The sequence below is a fragment of the Eucalyptus grandis genome, chromosome 3 (genome assembly GCF_016545825.1).
Source record: "Eucalyptus grandis isolate ANBG69807.140 chromosome 3, ASM1654582v1, whole genome shotgun sequence".
Lineage (NCBI taxonomy): Eukaryota > Viridiplantae > Streptophyta > Magnoliopsida > Myrtales > Myrtaceae > Eucalyptus > Eucalyptus grandis.
Genome location: NC_052614.1, coordinates 51,081,714 through 51,099,053, shown reverse-complemented (window position 1 = coordinate 51,099,053; position 17,340 = coordinate 51,081,714). Strand labels below are relative to the sequence as shown.

At 38.7% G+C, this 17,340-nt stretch overlaps 1 protein-coding gene across 1 annotated transcript in view; it reads right to left on the bottom strand.

The window, feature by feature from the left end:
• The window catches only part of LOC104437624 (disease resistance protein RPV1-like), an 81,590-nt gene that overhangs the window by 12,650 nt on the left and 51,600 nt on the right, over positions 1–17,340 (bottom strand). The window lies entirely within an intron of this gene.

Genomic DNA, 17,340 nt, shown 5'->3' with positions numbered 1-17,340 from the left:
TGGGAATGATGATGACAAATTATACAGTCAATTTCAACCAAAAATGGGTGTTGCGGTTGAAAATCAAGGAAAAAGGGGAGATTTGTTCAGATCGAAGGAACAAAAGGATCTGTACTCAAAATTGCTAAAGCGTGGAGTAATAAACCCTAGGAGTGTTGATTTTGATTTTCTGGATGCTGTGAATATGAACTTGAGGGAAAAGTTCAGTTATCTTCAACTTGAAAAGTTCTGCTCTGACTCTATAGAGGCATATGCTAAATTAACTGCATATTTCTATTCAAATCTAAGCTTTTTGGATGTGAATAGATTCTCTTTCAGCGTTAAAGACCAAGACTATGTTGTGGATATGAATATGCTGGTAGATGTGTTAGAAGTCGAAAGAGGAAGATATCAACCAATCAAAGTTTCCATTGCTCGGGCCACACTTGAACTGGTGAAGGACAGGAGAACAGATGAAAAGATCACCTACTTAAGGATGGGTGCATTCAACATCTTGCTTCACAAGATTGTGATTAATTGCCTCCGACCGAAATCAACTTCCAAGACTGATGTTTCAAGTTCGAGGCCAAGGGCGATGTATGCCATTCTCTTTGGAAAAAGGTTTTCTCTCCCTCACGCTGTGATGTTTCACATGTATAGAGCAATGATGAAGGACATATGTCAACTCCCTTACCCAAGCCTTGTTACGAAGTTATTCAGACATCTGAATATTCAGCCGCCACAAATCTTTTGTGTTCGACCATGCGATAATATGGTGGTAGGACTGAAAATGGTGACCAAAATGCGTCTGAAGGAACTGAGCAAGGAGTTGGAGAAATTCAAGGAGAAGACTCCTGCAAAATCTCATCAAATCTCTTCTGCAGCTAAAAGAAAAGGGAAGGAGCCCATAGTTGCTCCATCCAAGAGAAGAAGAGCTCTCCTCGTTGAGGATGAAGATGATGAGGAAGACATCACCATCTCTGCATTGGCTTTGAAGAATTTAAGTCGTCCTGTTCCATAGAAAGAATCGGAACAAATGACAAAAGAAGCAGAGGAGAAGGAAGAAGAAGAAATAGAAGCTGAAAAAGAAACAGAGGAGGAAAGACCAGAAGAAGAAAGAAGAGAAGAAGGAGAACCTGAGGAACACTCTTCTCCACCTCGTAGGCATAGAAACAGGGGAGATCGGAGAAAGGAGTGAAGTCTTCATGTCCCGATGCAAGTGAAGGAGTCGATCGCTCACCAGCGGACCCGCAGGATGTTTATGCATCTCGGTTTCCGGAAGAAGGTCATGAAGTTTCATCGCCAAACCTGCGAGATTATGCCGATCTACCATCGTCGCATTCACTCCATCGGATCGAGCCGAAGCAAGTACTCGGGACCGATAATGGAGCAGATTTTCGCAGAATCATGGATATTCTCTTGGAGATGCGAGGTCAAATTTATGCCTTGGGATGCGAAGTTCAAAGCTTGAAGAATGAAGGTCAAGCTTCTTCCTGTTCATTAAATGATAAAATGCAAGCCCTCTCTCGTTCGTAATCGGGCCAATGCCAAGAGTGAGGAGATTGCACAACTAAAGGAAGACTTTAAAAGGCTGGAAGGCATCGTTCGCCTATGGAAGATTTCCAGCTTGTCCGCGTTCCCAAGCAATCTTGACTTCATCTCATCCTTTTTAATGATGACAAAAAGGGGGAGAGATGCAAGATTTGATCAAAAACTTTTCATTCATTAAACTTTTAATTGTTTGTTGGATTGTTTTGTGGTTTGAACGCTGTTTGACTTTGTTTTGTGTCTGGATGAGAATTGAATTAGACTTGGACTTGACTGCTTCTATTAACCAATATTGATATCTTATGAATGGCTTCATCATATACTGGACTAACCTATTTTCTGTGGATGCAGATCCTAGTGTTATTCTGTTAGCCATTTATCTCTATAAGATATGCATATGTGTTTGAGAAATGTTTTGCAGGCCAAAGATATCCAAATCTGCAGGAAAGTTTTGTCACCATCAAAAAGGGGGAGATTGTTGGAGAAATCTTCTTGAAGTGTTTTGAAGTTGACAAAACGTTTCTATCAGTCTAGTCTGAAGGCTTGCAGACTCTGCTATTTAAAGTCTGAAGACCTCCGGACAGCCAGACTCAAGACTCAAAGTCTATCCTCATTGCGCCTCTAATCCGTTGAAGAAAAGTTATCCGAACTGGATGTTTCATTAAGGATTTAGCCTTATCAACTGGAGAAGATCTTGTGGCTAGAGAAGACATAACGAAGTCCTTTGATTGATCGAAGATTGACTCGATAAATTGAAGATCCGGTGATTGCCTAAATATTATTGGAAGGTTATGTTTATGGAAACCGAGATCCTGATTGTATGAGCGAACATGATTGATGGGCTATCAACACGTTCCTTTAATAGCTTGAACAATCTTCCTAATTGATTCCGTCCAACGGGTAGATTGGAGGAATTCCTTTGGTAAGTGCCAACGGGTATAATGGCATAAAGGAGTATATAAGGAAGACTGTCTTAGTTGTTCAAGGGGTGCGCGATAGAAGAATTCCAAAGTCTGAAGCTCCTTTTTGTTTAGACAAATCCTTTGAGCGAACACTTGTATACGAAAGAGAGAGTCTATATTTGTGAGAAATCTTGAGGTGTGGTAGAACATCTACACTGTGGAATCAAGGTAAAGCTGTGCTGTAACTTCTCTTTTGTTCATAGTGGAATCCAGCCAATAGGCTGTCAGTGAAGAAGAGTGGACGTAGGCTTGATATAAGCCGAACCACTATAAACCGCGTGTTCAATTTTCTCTTCTCTCAGTCTTACTTTGATTATCGTTTCCTTCAACTGTCTAGTATTGTGCATTTGTTGAAGAAAAATCCTTTATATACCTATTCACCCCCCTCTAGGTACTCATACTAGCAATATCAATTCAAACTTCATATACCATTGCCTTGGCGCTTGCTTGAGACCATATAAGCTTTTCCTCAATCTACATACAAGGTGCTCCTTGCCTTTAGCTTCAAAGCCCTCCGGTTGCTTCATATATATCTCTTCTTCTAGGTCTCCATGAAGAAAAGCTGTCTTTACATCAAGTTGTTCAATTTTTAAATTCAAACTGGCGGCCAACCTAAGAACAACTCGAATAGAAGATATCTTTACAACCGGTGAAAAAATCTCTTCAAAGTCTATGCCTTTCTTTTGATGAAAGCCCTTCACAACAAGTCTAGCCTTGTATCATGGTTGTAAACTATTTTCTTCCGTCTTCAACTTGTACACCCGCTTATTTGTGAATGTTCTCTTACCCTGAGGCAACTTCACCAATTCAAATGTGTGGTTTTCATGCAAGGATTTAAGCTCCTCTTGCATAGCTTCATACCACTCATTCTTTTGTTCACATGATATAGCATCTTCATAAGTTTCTGGCTCCCCTGCATCAGTGAGTAACACATACTCATGCGGCAAATATTTTTGAGAAGGCCTACGCTCTCTTTCAGATCTTCTAACTTGAGGTAGGATAGATTGCTCTTGCTCAACTATTTCACCAATCTTAGCTGAAGAATCAACATTATGTGAGGATTCACCATCTTCATGATTTCCTTGCATTTCTCCCCCATGATTTCTATTAGTATTAGGACTTGGGTTGAAACTAACTGAATGTTGAGCTATATTCTTTGGTCTTTCTGCCTTATCAATGTCTTCAATAGTTTGATACTCACAAAACACCACATCTCGGCTTCTAATGACTTTCTTTGCAGCTGGATCCCATAACCTGTAGCAAAACTCTTCATGTCCATAATCTAAGAAGATACACTATTTAGACTTGTCATCAAGCTTCGATCTTTCATCTCTTGGAACATGTACAAATGCTTGACAACCAAACACTTTTAGATGGCTGTAGGAAACATCTTTGCCACTCCAAACTCTTTGCGGAACATCCCCCTTAAGAGGAACCGATGGAGAAAGATTTATCAAGTCCACTGCCGTTCTTATCGCTTCACCCCAAAATGATTTAGGCAACTTCGCATGAGAAATCATACACCGAATCCAATCATTAATTGTCCGGTTCATTCTCTCTGCCACTCCATTATGCTGTGGTGTTTTTGGAACAGTCTTCTCAAGCTTGATACCATAATCCCTGCAATAGTATTCAAATGGGCCTCTATATTCACCACCATTGTTAGCCCGAACACATTTCAGCTTCTTCCCGGTTTCTCTTTCCACATTGACATGAAATTGCTTGAAAGCCGCAAGTACCTGATCTTTAGATTTCAAAGCAATAGCCTACACTTTTCTAGAACAATCATCAATAAATGTCACAAAGTATAATGCACCTCCAAGAGTTCTAGCATCCATGCAACAAACATCAGTGTGAACTAAATCAAGTACATTTGATTTCGTGTGTGGAGATGAACTATGAAATGAGAATCTATGTTGCTTACCTGTAAGACAATGAGTGCATTCCTTTAGATTTTTCTCCTTTAAAGGTAAAATGTTCTTTTTAGCAAGAGTTTCAAGTCCTTTCTTACTAAGATGACCCAGCCTCATATGCCATAAATCAACCGAGGAATCCTCCACTGCATTTACCTCTTCTTTAATTAAGTCAGCTTGCATGGTGTAGAGACAGCCTGTCTTTTTACTTTTTGCCACTATCATGAAACCTTTAGTCAACTTCCATTTGCCATCAAAGAAGGAATTACAATAACCATCATCATCTAAGGCACCCGTAGAGATCAAGTGAAGTCGAATATCCGGAACATGTCTCACATTTTTCAAAAGCAAATTACATCCGACATCGGTTTTCAAATAAACATCTCCTATGCCAATAACCTTGGAAACATCACTATTTCCCATCCTAATGCAACTAAAGTCACCGCCACAATAAGAAGCAAAGTAATCACGCCGTGAGGTGACATGAAAAGAAGCCGCGGAATCAACAACCCACGTAGAGTCTTGGCATGTAAATTTCACATATTCGTCATTACATACAAACACAATATCGCCGTCGGATGCAACCGCCGTTGTAGCTTGTTTCTCTTCTTTCGTTTGATCTCCATTTTTATCATGGGATCTATCTCTCTTTGGCAACCAACACTCTTTTGCATAATGTCCCATTTTGCCGCAATTATAACACTTGACACTCCTCCTTGGTCTTGATTTCGACCTTCCTCTTGACTTGCCTCGAGTATCATTTCTTTGAAACCTTCTTAATTGACTTCTCGCCCTGTTTTCTATAACAAGAGCATTTGATGTAGAAGCATAATTCAAGCCTTTTCTTCTTGTTTCTTCATTGAACAAGCTTTCTTTAACCATGCTCATAGAAAACACACCAAAATGAGCCGAGTTGTTTAATGCCACAACCAAGGTGTCCCAACTATTAGGAAGAGTACCAAGTAATAAGCATGCTGGCAATTCATCACCAAGATCAATCTCAAGATTTGTCAATTGATTTACAACATCTTTAAATTCACTCAAGTGTTCCGCCATATTACTTCTCTCATTGTATCTCAAATTCACAAGTCGCTTAACTAGAAGAGCTTTGTTTTGTGGAGTTTTCTCTCATAGAGACTTTGTAACTTCTGTCTGCCTTCGTTTTTTGAGCAATATGATGAAACACACTATCATCAATCCATTATCGGATAAACCCAATCGTTTTCCGATTCATTCTGTCCCATTCTTTGTCTTCTTTATCTCCTTTGGCTTCATCACCCTCAATAGGATCAAATAAGTCTTTGCAATATAACACATCTTCCATCCAAGGCTTCCAAATAGAATAATTCGAGACATTTAACTTAAACACGGTGCCGCTGGTTTCTTCCATTTAACACTAGAATTTCAACCTTAGCTCTGATACCACTTGTTGGGGAGAATTCGGGTACAACAGTTCACCATGGCCAAACACAATCTAGGATCAATTTCTCCCCCGCTACTAAATCAACTTAAAATCTCTTAACCCTCGGCAACAACCAGCAATTTATAGCCTCACAAAATGCAAATATAATGCCGAAATGATAAGTAGACAAAGCAAATAACGACACCAAGGTTTTAACGTGGAAAACCCGATGTGGGAAAAATCATGGACCGCCCAAAAACATCCACTAATCATCAAGAATAGCATGATACACAAAGTATTCTTCTCTAGTCACACGCTAGAGGCTCAACATCAACATTACAATAATCTTTTTCTCACCACATAGGTAGACAAATAAGTTTGGAGCAAGAAAACCTTAACCGCAATCAAGAATTTGGAGACGGTTCTCGACGAACAAAACCATCAACTCATAGCCCTTGGTCTCATGAACAACATACTAAAATTTGAGCCGATTCCATCAATATTTGGTTTTCAAATTAAAGCCGCAAAGTTGCAGGCCTCTTTCTTTCTTCTCTTCTCCCTTGTGCAGTTTTTGTTTTTTCTCTCTCCTCTCGTCACTTTTTGGGTGCACACCCACGTACGACAACTCCACTTCTTTTTGTTCTTTTTATTTAATGCTGGCTGGGTCCCACATGAAGGTGGACCCAACCAACACAGACGGCCATGAACGGCGCTCGGTCGTCAGCAGGGCTTCAAATCTGGACTAATTGGGTCGTGCTTAGAAAGAAAGCATGGTTTCCGCTCCCTCTGCTTCAGATTTGAACTGAAGTCGTGCTTTCTTTAATAGTGGATGGGGGCACTGAAGGCACGGATTCCAGATCTGAAGTCGCCTTCAGATTTGGCCATGACTGCTCGTCCATGGCGTGATGGGCAAGGTCGAGATCCCGACGACCATGGACAGAGCTCACGTATCAAGAAGAAAATCGGAGGAAGTAGGCGTCCATGGCCGTTGGGCCATGGACGGAGGTCACATATCCCGACGGCCATGGATGCCTGAACGCATTCGACCAAGGACGGACCAGCGTAGACGACTTCGGCCATGGGACGGCTAGATTCGAGACCTGGAGAGCAACGAGACGGAGAAAACAGGCTCCGCTTGAACGCAGTGGTGGTCGACCGTTCACGGCGCCGGCGACTCCGCTGGTGGTGATGGCTGCAGAGGAGCGGGGGTCGGCGGCTATGGATGGAGGAGGAAGAGAGAGCAGAGGTGGAGGAGAGAGAATTTTTAATTAATTTTCAACTAATAAGAGCATTAGGGTTTGAAGAGAACAATTTAAATTTATTTGTGTAGTTGGAAATATCACGAAACCACGAGAGAATTATAGAAGAAAATTTCATAAACTTGCTATTATGGCTGAGCGCAAGCACCGAAATATTGCCCAGTTAGCAACTTAGCATTGACAATGGTATTTTAAATGTTGAGAATTATTTGCTATATGGTTTCGCAAAAAAATGAAAATCTTTAAAAATGATGGAATTATGAAATTTAACGAAAAATGAATTTTTGGTTGATTTTGGATAGGCATGTAAGTGGCTGTAAATTAAATGATTTGAAATACAAGTACTCGAAATTAAAAGATGCGAGAAAGGTAGAGGTTATCGGAATCTAAAGTGCTAGAACGTAAATTTGCTAGAAACTTAGAGAGGAAAATAAACTTGTAACCACCGGCCATGGTGGCTCCACTGGATAAGACTCTGTTGATCCTCAACGAAGAGGTGAATGGTTCAAAACCCAGGGGAGGCACTAGGTGCATTAAGTGTGACTCAGGGGTGGTGGGTCCTCTTGCTTAAGTGTCACCTGGGGATTTACGGCGCGGCTATCGACTGCAAGCCGGTTCCTCCAGCACTAAAAAAAAAAAAAAAAAAAAAAACTTGTAAAGAACAAAATGTTTTATGATTGATTGTAGAGGCTGGTAACAATGATTACAACATGGGTTTTTAGATCTCACCAGCAGCAATTATTTGCAAGAAGTTGGTTTTGAATCGATGAATAACATCTAGGAAAAGTATTTAAAAAGTCATAAATTTATTGTATTTATGTCAGTTTAATAATAAATCTTTTATTAGTGTCAATTTATTTCCTAAACCTTTTTTTATTTAGTGTCAATTCAATCTTAAACATTTTTAATTAGTGCCAATTTAATCATTCCTACAAATTTTGACCGAATATTGCTGACATGGATGTTGACTGGTTTATATGGCACTAGTGACATTGATGTTGACATGGATACTTTTAATAATATTTTAATATATATTTTTATTCTTTAATTATCCTTTTTTTTATGCTGACCATCGGACATGGTAGGCTCACCCTTGCTTGGCTGGCCTCACCAGTGGCAAGCAACGACGACCTCACCTAGGCGAGGCCAATGATCGAAGAAGGTAATTATCTTTTTGTTTTGAAAGTTACAACATCGATAATGAAAGTTGGTAATTCTAAATCACTATACAGATCGAGAAAATTACTATTGGATAGAAGAAGTTATTGTTGCTAAATACTTTAATCATATTTTGTGCTTCTTTTTTAGTTTGTCATGTCAGCCAAATATGATCTCTTACGTGTTTTTTCCTCCATTCATTCGTGCTCCGCTCCGAAATCCTCCACTCACATCACTTGTCTTCTTGTCCCAACTATGTGGCATCCCAAAATTCAAGACAACCTCTAGATGAATTAAAGCCCATGATTAGGTAATGAAATTACCTTTGGTTTGTGCTTTAGCCATTGGTTTCTTTTGAGATCAAGTGTTATATATATATTTGTGTTCATGAGTTATTAAGATTAGTATTATAGGATAAATTAATGAGAAGAATTTATTCTTAGCTATGCACCTCATAGATTAAATCCCTATAGATTAAATGTTACAAGATTATGGTCATGTGAAATTTAAAATTTGAAATCTATAAAAGAAAGAATTAAAAGTGAATAATTAAAAGTAAAGTTGGGGTTTATTAGGGTTGAACTTTAGGCCCAAGAGTATTGATCTAAAGTGGGCCAAATTGGCTTGGCCCATGAAGCCCATGGAGGGGGCTGCCGTCGACCAAGGAGAGGAGTGGCCGGCCCACTTCCAAGCCCATTATGCATGGGCCTTGCCAAGTAGCAAAAAGGAGATTCCATGCATTGGCCATTGTGGGTGGCTTCTCATCATTGCAAATGATTTTGATTAGGGGGAATAAAAGGGAGAGAGTGGCCGGTTGAGGGGGCTGTCGCCCAAGCCAAGTGAGAGAGATAGAGAATTGCGAGAGAGTGAGGAACTGAGAGAGAGAGAGAGGAGGAAGGAGCTGTCTGTCCGCTCACTTGTCGCCGTCCGTGTGCTGTTGTTTGCTCGATTTTGGAGGCAAGTTGGGATCCATATTCTGCTCTTGCATGTGTGTCTTGCATGTGTGATTGAGTGGTGGTAAAATCTCGGATGTTTAGGGTATGAGAAACCGAAGATAGAGTGTGTTGTTCTTGAAAATGTATTCTGTTTTCGAGTGTGCCGCCTGACTCCGAACGTTGTAGAGGCTTTCATGTGGGTTTTGAGTTGGATTTTGGCTTCAACTTCTTCACAAAAGTTGTAGACAACATCTCAAAGTATAACATACTAAAATTTGAGACAAAATGGCTGAGTTTTAAGGGGTGAAACCCATCCTCTACGAAAAGGCCAGATCTGAAACGATTTTGTCGACCTCTTGGTGGTTTTATGTGCTGCATGTCACTTTTTACTAAATATTTCACTTCGAACTTCCTCAGAAAATTTGTAGAAAACATCCTGATGATTAACATACTCAAATTTGTGGTAAAATGGGCAAGTGTAGCTTAGTGAAACGATTTTCTTTTGAAGACGGTAGATCTGGAAGTATGGTACTGGACTCCCGAGACTTCATGGACTATATGGTGACTATCCTTTGAGAATCTCACCTAGATCCCTTAATAAAAGTTGTATTGGACCTCTTGAGGCAAAACATATCAAAATTTCAGAGGAAATGATGGAAGATAAGTAGGTGAAACCTTGATTTTTCGGAGACAGCTAAACTGGACTGTTCGGTACTAGGAACAGGAGCTTCGACCGTCCATAGTTAATTATCTAGAGCGAATATGGCCTAGATGTCTGCATGAAAAATCTACCTTAGGGTCTTAAATATCACCTGGTAAAATTTCATAATTTTTGGAGGTCATTCGGGTATTTTAATCGAAATATTTCAAGAACTGCACAATCTGATTTTATCCGAATTTTGCATGCTGTATTGTGTGAGTTATATCTTCTTGTGTGAAGCTATTTTGGGCATATTTTCTTCATGGAATTGCTACCTTATTGTCTTGTCTATCACATTTTCTGATTTCATGATTTTTGAAGATCATATGGATATTTAATTTACATGTTTTCCGAAATTGTGCAAGCTGGAATTTGCTAAATCTCAAAAGTCATGATGTATGGATCATTCTAAGTTGTATGGACCCCATGGATTGTATTGTCATAAGTGATTGTATCTTGCTACATGTATGATGATGATTGGAAATGCATGTAAGAATCAAATGATGAAAATGATCTTGTTTGCCATCACATCATATGCCATGTTGAAATTGAGCTATAATTGAAAATATGAACTATGATAAGTGAGAAGGCCGTCAGAGGTGTGAGCCGATGATGCCCCGGGAGTGTCGGGATGCCTGGCTAGAAGGGTAAAGGCCGGATGCCCGGTGGCCTTAAATGGCTGAATGCCGGAGGGTCCTCGGGAGTTTTGAGATGCCCGGAGCGTGGGGAGCCGGAAGCCCGAAGGTTTGTGCCGGGGGATGCCTCGTGATGCCAGTTGGGGTATGAGATGCCTGGCAGGTATTGTGCTGGATGCCCGGATGTGTGTGCCGGAGGTTCCTCGCGATGCCAAGATTGGGTGTGAGCGATAAATGTGGGATGCAAATACTAGTCTCGGGAAAGAGAATGTGGCGGCTCAAAATGAAAGAATAAAAATTGGGAAATTGAAATTAAATTATGTATGGCATGGTAATATGTATGCATGGATGCATGATGGTAAGTGCGTGGATGTATGCGCACCTATGGCATGATGATACATGTGACATGATGATGGTAAGTGCATGGAGGTATATGCACCTATGGTATGATGGTACATGTGATATGATGATGATGAGTGCATGGATGCATGATGGTAAGTGCATGGATGTATGTGCACCTATGGCATGATGGCACATGTGACATGATGATGGTAAGTGTATGACATGATGGTGATGATTATATGAGGATGTATGTACATGCGGTATGAATGACATGTGTTATGCTATGATTGTTATGATTGTATTGTGTAATGCATTGAGTGGTTTATTGGGTCATTTACATGCTGAGTGGCTGTACTCATCCCTTCGGGGACCAACATTTCAGATTAGAAAGATGCTGCTCCCTGCTGTCACGTGGGGCGTCTTTTACGGCATTCCTTCGGACGTGGAGGTCGAGTGTGTGGAGATCGACTGTCCCACCATCCTTGGTCTGACGTTCATTCGGGTTCGCGCGTTAGTGATGTATGATGTGGGCCTGGCTGGGGGCTCGGTCATACAAGAGTTCATATCTATTCACGTTCGTCGAGACGGAGTGATGGGAGGGATGTTGCTGCCACCACCGCCTAACGCACCGGGATGGGTGTGATGGCCCGTGCGTGAGAAATAGGAGCTGCAACTTTTTGGGATGATAGCTGACACTAGTTGATGGAGGATTTTGCATGATCGACATAGTGGGTCGAGTGTCTCTTTTTGAGGTTATGGCTGAGTGTAGCTAAAAGTCTTGGCCTTTCTTTTGTTGTACCGACCCAAGAAAATCCATCATGAAAATATGTAAATAATAGTGTCTTGGCTTTATTTTTCCTATGGTGCTTAGTGGTGTGCAATTGTATCATGGTTGTTGGAGGGAGAATTGGTAGGACTTGATTATACTTCTGCAAATAAGATGCGATGGGACCGTTTTTTTTATAAAAATGCCTAGGAACTAAGGTACTTCTTTGGTAAGATGTGGTGACCTTGGGCGCTTCGGGGTGCCACAAACTAAGAGCTTTTTGAACCCGTTCCTCAACTTTTTCTCCTTGGAGGAAGCTGCCTTGTTATAGTCACAAGTGCCACGTCATCTCGTCCTTTGCTCGTGTTTTACTTTAGGGGTCTGTTCTTTTAGTGGAAAATGACTTTCGAAAAAACATTTTTCGGATTTTCCAGCGTTCATTTCACGGAAAATGAACTAGTCAAGGAAAATGTTTTCCACTTCTAAGAAGTGGAAAACATTTTCCATAGCTTCTTCCATCTTACTTCTTTTTACCAATAAATTTTCGTTTTATTTTTATGATTTTTTTCTTTTTTTTTTTCTTTTCTTTCTTTCCTTTTCATTTTCTTCTTTGGCCTTGGTTGGTCACCAGCCACAGTGGCGACCGACGACCAATCGCAAGCCAACTCGAGTCTTGCCCCAGGCCAACGAGGCTCCGCCTAGCCCGATCTGGCGAAGCCGAGCTCGGGCCTCGCCAAATTGGGTGAGGCGGAGCTCTTGCCGGCACGGCGAGCTCGAGCTCCCGATCCGGGCGAGCTTGAGCTCGCCGCCACAAAGCCCGGTGAAACTCGGCGAGCTCGGGTGAGATCGGCTGAGCCTCGAGCTTGCCAATCTGGCAACCAGGTCTTATTCGACCTCCGGGTAGCCGGCCATCATCAAGCATGCGGCGCGAAGGAAGGAGGAGGAAGAAGGAGGCGGCGGCGGAGGAAGGAGGAGGAAGGAGGAAGAAAAAGAAAAGGAAAAAAAAAAAAAGAAAGAAAAAGAAAAAAGAATAAAATTTTTGATTTTTTAAAAATACAATAATTAAAAATTTATTTTTTAAAAAAATATAAAACTAATAAAACTAATTTTTTGGTTAATTAAAAATATTAATATTCAATTTTTGATAATTTTTCTCAAATAATTAAATTAGCTAACGAACAGTGGAATATATTTTGCATTCAAAGTTTAAGTTTTGGTCGAACACTGGAAAATAGAGTCATTTTTCTAGAAAATGACTTATAGGAAAATGGTTTTCGGAAACATGATATTTTCCGCGAAATGAATGGACCCCTGATAACTCTATAAAAATAGAGTTATTTTACCTATTTTAGGCAACAATTAATGTATTATCTATGAGAAAATATTTGGATTTCCTTATGATTATTTGAATTTTCCTTGTTTATGCAGAATAATGAGATATTGAGAAGATAAGGAAAAGAATGGCAACTATCAGGAATTCAAATAAAAGCAGCAGTGGAAGATGGATATCAAATCAGGAAATGCTTGATTTTGTTCTTTAATGTTATCTGCAAGCGTTGGGAGATAGATATTTTAGATTTCCTATAAATAAGAACGAGAGAGAGCAGCTAGGTTTTTGGGGGGTTAGATCGTTTTTCATTCTTCTGAGAGTTTTTCAAGTATTTTGAAGAGAAGAGAAAAGTGATGACATAATTCTTGTTCTTTGATTCAAGATGCTGGGTTTGATTTATATTTTTATTTATTCTTCTACTATGTTCTAATTTTCTTTTGTTAGGGCTACGATGTAGCCTAACCATGATGATATGAATTTCATGATTTTTATGTTTTACAATTGATTTTATTCATGTGAGTTATATATTATTACGTTTAATACTTTTGAGTGACTGGCCACCACTTGAATGATTCGATGTGCATGTTTGAGACTGAGAAGTGATAATATGCAATTGCTCATTATAATGTATAACCATGAATTAAACGTGGATAGAAATATACCGCGTTATTTGTGTAGATTTCGGTGATAAGGTGATCCAAAAGACTCATTGTAAACCGGGAATATTCATAGTTTTTAATGCACTCATGTTTATTTTAATTCACATAGAGATATAGTGGATTAATAAGCTGAGTAGGTTTGCTATGCCTAGAGATAGGATAGTAAATAGATTAGGAAATTCCGCTATCACATGTTTGATATCGTTCTTGTACTCATAACAATATGAAATTCATATCTAGTGGTTGTGGTGAAATCGGATGCTCTAACATATTTATCTTATCGATTTACTGAATAGTCTACAAATTTCGTTTTTAATTAATTCTTAATTATATTTTAATCTATTAGATAAATTTTAGAATTAATCTATTTTAGTATTTAATTAGTTTATTAATCATCAATCTCCGTGGGACGATACTTTATCTCATCATTATATTACTTGTTCGATACGTGTACTTGCGTTTAGAATTTTACGAACAACCCCTTATTAGATATGCCACATCTTACATAAGAACTCATCATAAAAAAAGTCAAGTAGACGAATGGCTGGAATATACCGCTAGAAGCACTAAAATGAATTGATTTTTTTTTTCAATGTGGAACTTAAGTGGTTAAAAAAAGAAAGTTACAACACTAAAGGAGCATCATACAATTATTATGATATTCATGACATTCTTTTCTCAGTATTTCTCTACCCGCCTTCATCAGCCACTAGCAGTGCACCACGTCCGACCACAATCTTCAACATGATTGGATTCAGCCCCTTTGTGTCTCCGGATCAATTCTTGCTCTCTATGCCAAGTGTTAATGTATAGCTTAATAATAGTGAGGATACAAAGTGATGGTTTTAAAAGCAAATGGTGCAGAGGTGAAGTGGATAATAGGTGAGAATGATTTTGGTATTATACAACTGTCCATTTTAAATTGAAAATTTTAAGAAAGAATCTTGAGATGGAAGGAAGGGTTTCCTTCCAAGCGGTGACTGATGGCAACTGTTTGTGGGGGGAGAGTACCCTTCAATTTATTTCTTATGTTATGAAATTGGTGAGTTTTCCAACTTGGGTCCTTTGACAAGTAAATTAAGAAAAGTTGTGAGGTTGAGTTCTGACAGATATTGAAATTTCATAATTGAATTTTTTTTGTAGAAATTCATAATTGAGTTGAATATACATAAAATAAATTCAGAAATAGGAAATCTAATTAGGTAATCAAATAAAAAAATTGGGTTTGTCTTTTCTATTTTCTTTTCATTAGGAAGAGATAAAACAGATGTTAAGTTTCATAATTGAGTTTGAAAGTGTTAAAAAAAAACTCAAAAGCAGGGAATCTCATTGAGTTGAAAGTACGCGGAAAAAAAAAACTAAAAATTGGCTTTTTCTTTTTCTTTTTATCAGGGAACTTAATTTAATAATCGAAATTAAAAAAAAAAAAAAAACAATTGGTCTTCTTTTTCATTTAGTTTTTTTCCATGCACTCTTTTCAAGCCCTGTTTAGTTCAGTATTCCCGAAGGGTTTTGAGCCACCAAAAACCCATTGGGAAAAATATTAGGTGTTTAATTTAGCATTTTGAAGGCTAAAAGTCTAAAGTAGGTATGAACTTGTTTTGAACTTTTAGCATTTTTAGAATGCTAAGTAAGGGTTTAATGATTTTTTTTAATTTTATTTCTAATATTGCTTTCATTGATAATCATGTTTTTCTCTTTTACCCTAAAAAATACTGTTCATCATCTTCTTTCTTGGACTTGTTGCTCCAGAGGTGAAGCTTAGCCGGCCAGATTTGGCCACTGGAGGGCTAAATCTGGCTATTGGGAAGCCTCGCTTGAGGTCACATGACCTCGGGAGTCGTTTGGGTCATGCGACCTAGGTAGCGTTACACAATATTTTTTCCTCTTCGGAGCATTGAATTTTGCCCAACTATTCATGTCAGATAAGGATGGATGACCAAAACTAGCCCGAAAAACCTTCGTATGAGTATAACAAAGTCTTGGTTGAAATAATTAATTTTAATAAGCCAGTTATCATAATATAAAAATAATCAAATTCATTTCTAAGTTTATTATACAAATACCGATTTAATCATAAACTTTTCAATTGTGCCCTTAAAATCTTTATCCAAAATTTCAATGGTAGTCCTTCTGACTAATTTTTCAGCATATGGCCACCACCATGTCAAAGATTTTCAACAAATATTGACCAGAATGACTATATTGAAAATTTGTACAAAGGTTTTGAATTACATTGACAAAATTGAAAAGTTTAATATCGAAGTAGTATCTATACAATTAGTTTAGGACTAATTGTGTAATTTTCCCATATCATAACCTGTGCTACATAATCTTTTGTCCACTAACAGTTGACTACAGAGAATAATGATAAAGTTCCATTTCTTCATCTTGTGCTTTTTTTTTTTTTTTTTATAACAAAATCCTCTATTTTCAACTTAAATTCATGAAATTTCTTGTTATTCTTGAGTCTAGACACGACACAGAAGTCGACATAGTAATTTGAGTTAACCTTCAAGCAATGGTAGATTGAGTCTTAAGTGTATAGGTGATGGTAAATGAAATTTTAACGATATATATTTTAATCGAATAATATGAATCTCTCATTGCCTCTGCACGAAATTCACCTCAAAAAGAAAACTCGTCGGATCAACCAGATTAGCATCCCCTCTCACTTCATTTTGTCCGTGGGAATTCGATAGGTCTTATATTTAATGTCACTCCATACATAATTTTTTTACTGGACTTTCCAACCAGAAGGATTTTTAAACCATCGCTCGGTTTGTTCACTTTTTACTCTTTTTTCTTTATTATCACAACTCTTGTAATTTGAGTTCTAATGTGAAACGCTTTAACTTTCAAAAGGAATAAATGTCATGTGACGTACAAAATCATTTTTTAATGATTTATTAAAGTTTAAATGATATGTTTAAGTTTTGACGGGAATGACAAAAAACTTCTTGCCGGAAACAACTTTTCACCATATTTATTTCAGAAGTTTTTACGCTTCAGATCTAAAAGATTCAATACAAAAAAAAAAATTCATCCAAGTTTAGTCGATTTCTTTTCATTCATCAGTACTGGAAATATTCCTCTTATATATATAGAAAATATTTTTCCAGGCGTCCAACCTAGCCAGTCCGCTCCTTTTCATTCAGCAATTTGCGCAGTGATTGGCGAAATATTCCTATTACATATTTCCCCATCTTCTAGAATTTAGCCCCGAAAGACTAGCATTATATACAAAGTAACTTACAGTAAAATCAAAATTTGCGTCTAAAAATGTCACATTATACGATCAAATATATAGATGGTACTGCCCATAAAGAGCACCGATGGCCTAGGAGATGGATGGAATGTGGCTCACCTACCTTCCAATAGACTTTGGAAGTCAAACCGATTTCAAGGGTACACTTCTATTACGATACCTAGCCGAAAATTCAGGTTGTCAAGTCTCTCCAGAAGAACCACTGGAGGTTCGCCCCAGTGGCCACCCTTCCAACATGGAAGGGGGAGGTGAGGGGTTCAAATCCCCACCTTCTCAGAGGGGGATGGGGGAAGGGACGCGTAAGTTTTCGAGAGTGGGTTGCGACTCCACGCCCTGCAAGAGGCAGGGCACAAGTCTGCGAGTGAGTGTAGAGTAGGAATAGAGTAGGACTGACCAAAAAAAAAAAAAAATCTCTCCAGAAGCGCCTTTGTTTCCCCACGCCAATGCAAACATAATCGGGTAAGGTTCACCCACACTCCAGCTA